Source organism: Pezoporus flaviventris, unplaced genomic scaffold, assembly GCF_033815535.1.
Source record: "Pezoporus flaviventris isolate CSIRO_AGI_PZ_B2104156 unplaced genomic scaffold, CSIRO_AGI_Pfla_v1 ptg000006l, whole genome shotgun sequence".
Classification (NCBI taxonomy): domain Eukaryota; kingdom Metazoa; phylum Chordata; class Aves; order Psittaciformes; family Psittacidae; genus Pezoporus; species Pezoporus flaviventris.
In genome coordinates, this window is record NW_026892554.1 from 10,433,198 (window position 1) to 10,442,594 (window position 9,397).

Here is a 9,397-nt window from a genome sequence, read left to right on the forward strand (position 1 = left end):
CTGCTAATGAGAACAAGTAAGAAGAAATTTAACTTCTCTCCTTATCATGCTTCAGAGGTCAGAGTAAGCTTTAACTAGTGTTAAAACATAAGTGATATTTGCTTGTTCATCTGCATCACTGCTGATATCTGAAGTTGTCCTATCTACTGTGGTTGTAATTTAAAAATATAAAAATATAATACATAAAGTAAAAAACTTCTCTGAACATTTGATTACTTTCTCCTGGAAAACAATGTGTTATGTATGCGTAAGTTCCAGCTAAATTTCTGTACCAGCTTTTTCATACAGTGCAGGCTTCATAGTTCACTATTTTTTTCTGGACAAAGATCTTTTGCTTCAAGAAATTCTTTTGCTTCCTGTTATCCTAAATATTGCAACAATTGGTTTTAGCCTGGGAGAATTGGTGCTTGTCAAGATGACAACTCCTTCAAGGTGACTCATTTTGAAGATGCTTTGAAAAATATCACCTCCTTGTTTGGAGAACCAAGTCTAAATTGTGAATGCTGTTTGCTTAATGGTCTACATCTGGGCTCTTTATTTTCTCAGGTTTTTGGTCAGCCACACATTTCCTTGGGTGCCCTTTTTGCTTATCCTCTTTAGTCTGTACAGGCTGGTTTTGTTTTACTGTGCAGTCAGTTTTGGTTCACTGCTCCTTGCTGCTTTGTCTGTTCTTGCCCAGCAGAGGGGTACCGTGTCTTACAGAAAAATTAAGGCAAAGCAAGCTAAACTAAGTGCTCATGGATGGGTTGTTGGTTGTTTTTGTTTTGTTTGTTTTGTTTTATTTCCTAAACTTACTTTTAATTCGAGTAGAAAACAGCAATCCAGAGGAATCCCACATTTATAAATTCTATTTTGAGTTGATGCTGCAACAGCCATTATAAAGATTTCAGAATCACAGAATCCTAAGGGTTGGAAGGGACCTCAGAAGACCAGCTAGTCCAACCCTCTTGCAAGAGCAGGGTAACCTAGAGTACATTCTTTGGAAGTCAATACAATGTGTTACATTATTATATACTATATCAAAATAATGTATTACACTTTCCCATGACTTCAGACCCAGATTGAGGGAGGAGCTGTGTAGGCAGGTACAGTTTCTGAAATACATTGGCCCTCAGTGATGGTTACCTACAACAGTAGCCAATTTAATCTTTCAGTTCCCTCTGTTTTTTCACCATGTTCTGCCTAGTCTTTGCTACCTTCTGCTTCACAGGTTTCATCTTTCCTACCCACCTTCAGCTGGCGTTCTGCATCTTTTCTTCCTAATCAGTAAAAGTAACTTGAAGACACATAGGGTGCCTTCAGTGTATTATGCTCTCATTTCTATGTAATGTGGGCCAGGCATATTATATTTATCACTTCTCAATCAGAACTCCAGTACTGTTCAGCTGGGAAGTTTATTAGACTTTGGGAAAACAGCCACTGTGCCCTTCTCCCTGTTGCACTTCTGTTTTCCATTGCATTTATGAGTGTGTATGTGTGGGGAGGGAGGAGCCATTTGTTTAATACTGACTGTGCTTGGCCAAACCAAGGACTTTTTTTTTTTTTTTGCCACCTGGACTGTACTACAGCATTTAAAACTCACTTTAATTTGTCCAATTCAGTCATCATACACTATTTTTTTCAAAACCTGTTGCAGTTGGCTGGTTTTTAGCTTTGCTTCTTAGGAAGTAGAAATATTCTTGGTGGCATGTACTGAAGTCCTGGTGTCTGTTGCTCAAGGCATTATTTAGTTGAGGCCACAGTGACTATGTGGAAGAAGCCAAGGTAGATGGAAGCCACAGTAGCCATCAAAGCTAAAGGATGAAAATTAAGTTCTCCTGGCAGTAGTGCCCTGCTTCACTTAAGACTGAATTAGTGCCAGCAGTGTGGCACATAAGGCCTTTACATGCTGGGAATAGAGAATTTGTTTAATATGAGTAAGCAAAGTCATTTTAAAAGGGTAATATAAGTAACACAGGGGTGTTGATATATCTGATACCTGAGAGCCTCTTACATAATTTTTTTTTCATGCAGTCTTCTGATTATATCTGTAATACCTTGGTTGTGGATACATGTATCCCTGTGAAATGCCTGGGAAGCAGGAATTGTTGGTCAGTTGCTGTATATCAGAAGTCGAGTACAGAAGAGTTAAGCAGTTTATGTGACCAAACAAATCAATGCCAAAACTGTGATTTAGGCCTAGCTCTTTCAAATCTTGTATTTAAATCCTAACCTGTCAACCTCTTCATGAGCATAGTGAAATATCTTTCATTCTATTGAGAAAACTGTGTCAGCAAATAGCCCTACCTCTGCAGCAGAGTATGTTTTTAATACAACAGACCTTTGTGATCTTGTAGGAGGCTCATCCAATGCTTTCAAAAATACTTCACACCCCCTGTCTCAAAATATAAACTCTTACTTCTAGACCAGTTAAAAAACATTGGGGTGCCCGCTGCTACCCTCCTTTTACTTGTTGGTCCCTGCTTTATCCATGTGTGTCAAGCTACATGATTACTCAATTACTTGAAATCCTACTATTGGCTCAAACACTGTCCTCTTTTCCTAATGCATTGTCTGACTGACTTCAGTAAATCTGCCTAATGATGATTTAATATGTTACTGTTTACAGACCTAGGCAGTCAGTGCATTTAATAAAGTTATTTAAACATTAGCAAAGTAGAAGTTACCTGAATAAATTCTATGCCAAGCAGTCTGATAGCATAAAACATTCTTGGTCTTTCATCCACTTGGTTACATTTGTTTTCTAAAGTACAGCTTTGAAAGTAGGTACATGGTTTCACTGCAGTACTGTAACATGCTAATGAAGTATATTGAATTATTCCCACTGAAGCTGGCCTCTTTGCGCTTTTACTTTCAATCCATTCCATTTATCATCTGCAGCATATTCCTATCTCTCCTATTACTCCCAAGTGTTTCTAAATCCCCATTTCTTCAGGTATCATCAGTCTAAATAATCCTGCATAATTGACAACTTTGTCAATAACTGGCAGTGGCAATTTACCAGAAAGCACAGTTTAATACCTTCCTTCTTTCAGCTTTCAGGAAGATAGATACACCTGATCTTTCTGTTCATTACTTCACGTGTCTCACTGTGTTTCCCCCTCATACCGTTTATTTGCATATGTAAAACTTGAACCAGTTGAGCCCCTTTTTAATTTTTTTTACTTCAACCTACTGCATTCCTCTCTTAATGCTTTTAGTCTTCATGTCAGGAGGATGATTCATTGCCATGTATTATAGCAGTGTGCTCCCCTGTCTCCTCCTGGGAACACAGTGCTTTACCTCCACATAAAGCTTCTCTTGGTTATTATTCTCTAGGAAGGCTGCTGCACTTGGGGCAAAATACTCTTAATGTAACCAAGGCACAATAAATAGTCAAAAAGCTGCTGAAGAAATTAAGTACTTGCCTGAAAGTAGGAGTCTGATATTTCTCTAAGGTACTGGCAATTCATTTCTTCCTAGCCCTTTACATATTAGCTTTTCAAGTTAGTGAGCCATGAAGAATTTTGCTTTCATTTATAAATGATGCATTTATTTGGTTTTGTATTGTTTCAAGAGGTGGGAAGTTAGTGTGATGAAGTAGTCTACCATACCATCTTACTGCAGCTCAAGGCTCAGTTTTTGGAATGTTTTAAATAACACTTTTGAGTTTCCAAGTCTGAACTAAGGCAGGTAGAAGGGGAAATTCACCAAGTATTAATTTAGCAGTTGGTCACTATAGAAACATGCTGTAATGAGAACAGTTAACCATGGACTTAAAGAGAAAAGAATGTTGGAATGAGCAGCAGAGGGTCAAAGTGTCATTTTGTGCTGCTCAGATAAGAGTTGTCTGCCTTAAAGCAATAACTGGGGTTATAAAATATAATTCTGGGGTGACTGTCATTAAGTTTCCTTTTTCCTCTTACCTAGTAGGTGTGCGGTGCGCATGGGGAGGGCTGCAGCACGTTGTTCCTTTGGCCACCTTTCACTGCTGTGGTGTTTTGCAAACCAGGATGCATTGAGGCATAACTTACAAAAACAATTCAGAGCTCTCAATACATGTTAGGACATACTTGGTGTCCATCTGCCTGAAAGCAGGTTGAATTTTCTAAACCAAATTATTTATATGGAGCCTTTGTTTACTGGTGCTACTTTCAGTAGCTTGTCTTAAAAGGTATGATGTTTTCTGCTTCTTTTCTGATATTCAGAAGGTCTGTGGGGTTAAATCTGATAGCGATGTTGCTGCACATGTTCAGCTCAAGCTGCCACCTTCATGACATCTCTGGGCCCTGGTTCACATGCCCCCTTGCTGCCTCTCGCATTCAGTTTTGCTGCTGTTGTTTCAGGTAAGTGCCCTCTAGCAGGACCAGGCTCTATGCAGTTGTTTCTGCTCTTCATTTGTCACATTAGCATTGTTGCTGACACTTATGTCCTTAGATGCTACTGCTTTTCTTTTTGCTGTTTCTTAGGCCTGACAGCTCTTTGAGGTGCATTCATTGTGTAAGTGGGGGGAGAGAAGGAGGGGAGGACCTTGTGATACAATCTTTGCAATGGCAGGGCAAACCTGTCCCTTTCACAGCTGCAGCAGCTCTATATAGCCTTCTGGTATTTGCCTCCTTTTGTCTTCAGTAAATCTGACAGCAATCAACTAGCACATATGTGAGTTCATGTTCCTGCTATGGGGAAAGATTGCTATTAGCTATTAGGATGCGCTTCTGAAAAGACAATTTTCTTCATGTTCTTATGTGCCTTTTTACTATGGAAGTTCAATCTGGTACTAATCAATCTGATAAGTTTATGGGTTATGGGGAGGATTTTTTCTTTTTGTTTAAAAAACCTGATTAAGCTCATCACTGGCTGAACATAAATGCTAATACATAGAGGGGACCAGCCAGGCAAACTGCACTTGACTAATTTCACTCTAATGAGAATGCCTCATTCTGCTCAGTTACTTCCTCACTGAGTTCAGGTTCAGCTGCAGACCAAGGAGCCTTTTGTTAAATATTTTTCAAAGATGATCAGCATATAATGATGCTCTCAAACTATATGACTTCCATTTGCTATGATTGCTCTCACATACAGAATCATATGATTTGGTTTGGAAAGGACCTAATGAACATCTAGTTCCAACCACCTTGCCGCAGAAAAAATATGGACTCAGCCAGAGATCAGTGTGATCAGACAAAAGCCGTTTATTATAGAGCATCAATCCTTTTTATACAGTTTCTCTGCCTCTGCTTACAATAGCTTGCTGTATTATAATCGGATACATTTATTATAATCGGATACATTTTCTTGTAACACACAGCAACTGCGGTTACATTTATAATAGCTCGATGTATAATATTTGGATACATCTACAATAGCTCGCTGTAGTATAATTAGATACATATTCAATAGCTTGTTGTATTATGATTGGATACATATACAATAGTTTAGTATATTATACTTTGATACATATTCTTGCAGCACACAACAACTAGTAACAATTAATCAAATAAGCGTATGGGAACTTAACCTTTAAAATTTGCTAACAGTCCACTATTTTGTATCTTAGCACATTCCAGTTTCTTCTTATCTTGCTTGCACTGTTACTTTTGCTACTTTACCCACGTTCTCCTTAATCCTCTGTTCATCTCGAGCTCCATGTAGGCACTTGCTGACTTGGGAACGTGGCCATTCTTTGCTAAAAATCCATCCACACCACCTGCCATGGGCAGGGACAACTTCCACTAGACCACGTTGCTCCAAGCCCCATCCAGCGTGGCCTTTAACACTGCCAGAGATGGGGCAGCCACAACTTCTTTTGGCCTCACCACCTTCACAGTATTGACTGGAATAATTTTTTTCTTTGTTTAATACAGTGCCAGGCAATATTTCTGGTGAAATATAAATGTGAAATTAGAGCATCTGAAAACTAATTTGACAATAGCTGTCATTACATTGTGGATGTATGGTAAGACCAATCTTTCAGTGGCCAAATGCCTGTCTCTGTAAAGAGAGGGTGTAAGATCTAAGTAAACACACCTTTCAGTAGTTTGAAAAGCATGTAAATCCTAAATCTGCAAAACTAAGGGAGCCTGTCAGTGGAGGTGTTGTATATGTGTGTTATGTACTTAGAGAAACAAGGACAAAAGGAATGTGTAATACCAGAGCTTGCCATAAGCCCTTCTGCCACCTTTATGGGCTTGCCATTGCAAATCTGAATTTTAAAGTATCCTCTGATCTTGCTGTAAGATAGGTCTCCACAAGAAACAACATTTTCTGCACAACTGTTCATACTATAAGGCTGCAAAGAAAAGTCCCATGAAAGTATGTTATATGGGAAATGGTATTTAATAATATTTCCTATAAAAAATCTTTGCTCAGCTGCATTTGATTCCTCCTTGCATCAGTGAACCTACTTGGTCTTTTCACCTGGGAAAGAGTTTAGTGAAGTGCTCCAAGCTTTACACACTCGGGCTTATAAACTTTAATAAGCAATTTTTGTTAGTTCATTTTCAGGTCTCAGCTACTTCCAGGGTGGGTTTTACGCTTTGTCCTGTGGTTATCCAGTAGAAGGTATCTTGAGTAGACTCTCTGAGAAACAGAACTTGTTTGTTTGATGCTTGGGTTTCCATACAGGATGAACTTTTCCAATCCTAAAATAAAGAAAATAGAATCATAGAGTAGTTAGGGATGGAAAGGACCTTAGGATCACCCAGTTTCAGCCCCCTGCCATGGGCAGGGACACCTCACACTAAACCATCTCACCCAAGGCTTCGCCCAACCTGACCTTGAACACTGCCAGTGATGGAGCATTCACAACCTCCCTGGGTAACCAATTCCAGTGCTTCACCACCCTAACAGGAAAGAATTTCCTTCTTATATCCAATCTAAACTTCCCCTGTTTAAGTTTTAACCCATTACCCCTTGTCCTGTCACTACAGTCCCTAACGAAGAGTCCATCCCCAGCACCCCTATAGGCTCCCTTCAGATACTGGAAGGCTGCTATGAGGTCTCCACGCAGCCTTCTCTTCTCCAGCCTGAACAGCCCCAACTTCCTCAGCCTGTCTTCATACGGGACGTGCTCCAGTCCCCTGATCATCCTCGTGGCCCTCCTCTGAACTTGTTCCAACAGTTCCATGTCCTTTTTATGTTGAGGACACCAGAACTGCACACAATACTCCAAGTGAGGTCTCACAAGAGCAGAGTAGAGGGGCAGGATCACCTTCTTTGACCTGCTGGTCACGCTCCTTTTGATGCAGCCCAGGATATGGTTGGCTTTCTGGGCTGCAAGCACACACTGAAGCCGGCTCATGTTCATTTTCTCATCCACCAACACCCCCAAGTCCTTCTCCACAGGGCTGCTCTGAATCTCTTCTCTGCCCAACCTGTAGCTGTGCCTGGGATTGCTCCGACCCAGGTGTAGGACCTTGCACTTGGCATGGTTAAACCTCATGATGTTGGCATCAGCCCACCTCACAAGTGGCATCAGCCCACCTCAAGGTCCCTCTGGATGGCATTCCTTCCCTCCAGGGTATCAACCGAACCACACAGCTTGGTGTCATCGGCAAACTTGCTGAGGGCGCACTCAATCCCACTGTCCATGTCAGCAACAAAGATGTTGAACAAGACCGGTCCCAACACCGATCCCTGAGGGACACCACTCGTTACTGGTCTCCAGACGGACATTGAGCCATTGACCGCAACTCTTTGTGTGCGGCCATCCAGCCAGTTCTTTATCCGAGTGGTCCATCCATCAAATTGATGTCTCTCCAGTTTAGAGACAAGGATGTCATGTGGGCCAGTGTCGAACGCTTTGCACAAGTCCAGGTAGATGACATCAACTGCTCTACCCCTGTCCATCAGTTCCGTAGCCCCATCATAGAAGGTCACCAAATTGGTCAGGCAGGATTTCCTCTTAGTGAAGCCATGCTGGCTGTCACCAAGCACCTTGTTGATTTTCATGTGCCTTAGCATGCCTTCCAGGAGAATCTGCTCCAAGATTTTGCCAGGCAATAGATAAAAATAAAATATGGGCGAAGAGGAAAGGGAATAATTTACATTGATGCCGTTTATTGGGCTAGGAACTATTTTGCTTAACTTGTTGGAAGTATATTGCTGCTTCTAAACTCTACTGGGGAGAAACATGCACAGAATGGAGGGTGTGAGAGACTAGGTATTTTATAGCACCTGCTCTGCTTAGTTTAGCACTTATGTCAGAAAGGGGAAAAAACCTGTCAGGTTTTCAAAGCCTATAAATCTAATAATCTGCAATATAACTTTCACGGTTATTTTTTACTTGCTATCTCTGAATCTAGGTGGGAAAAAAGATATTACCTATGGTCACCTTAGTGTGAATCCTGAGCCCTTAAATGCTAGTCTGAAATTTTTCAGGAAGGAATGATTCATCCTCTGAAATGATAGATTCATGCGGATGACACTGGTGTGTGATATAGAAGGAGCATCTACTGGTTTTTTGTTTTGTTTTGTTTTTTTTAGAGTTTTGTGGGTTAAGACACAAATTCAGGTGGAAAGGTTGATGAGCTGCTCATAACTACTTCATCTATTCTACCATCCCATCTCATTTTAGTAGATGGATTCTACAAAGGCAGCTACAGTTTGCCAGTGCTTTTTCATTTTGGTGGCTGAACTATTATCCTTCACAGCAAGTCAGGGCTAACACTTTGTAATTGCTGTGAGAGGCTGGCACATCCCCTTGACACCAGAGTCTGCCAACTGCAACTCCTAGGGTCTTGTCTTATCTGCAAAGCTTTGTCCAAAGCATTGTGAAATCTCCCACAGGTTTCCATTAGGCTAAATTGGCAGCTCTGGAAGCCCAGCCTTCAGCTTTTTGCAGCGGGAGGAGCTGCTGCCAGAATTGCTCATTCAGGTTAGTGGGTATGGTGAGAGTTTGCTCTGCAGGGGAAGATAACTGTGGACTGCATTAAAAATTGTCTCAAAATGAGACACTTTCTGTGTCAGAAAAGAAAGCGTTAAGACTCTAATTAGAAGGGAAATTTGAACTCTGAGAAATTCATGCCCATCATTTCTACCTTTCATCTCTGAATTTTAGACCTAATCCCTCTGCTGTATTAATTTCCACTGTTGAGAAAGTGCAAATACCAAAAGGGTATCACTTCAAGGTTTAAGTAAAATCACTCAGGAATGGTAAAATTCTGATTAACTGACTCACTCAATAGTATAGTATGTGAGAGGGTAAATCAAACACTTGTTTTCTTTTGCTTTACTGTCTGTGAACAGCAATGAGCAGAAGAGACACCCTTCGTTGTTTGTTCCAAAATGATGTGCTTTCTCCACAGAGGAGCCTTTGGTCTACTGCTACATGCCTGTTCGGTTTTAGAGGATAAACACAGCCCACAGTTACAGAGGATAAATAAATCTGTGACTTCTTAGTTGCAACAAAAATGTGTGA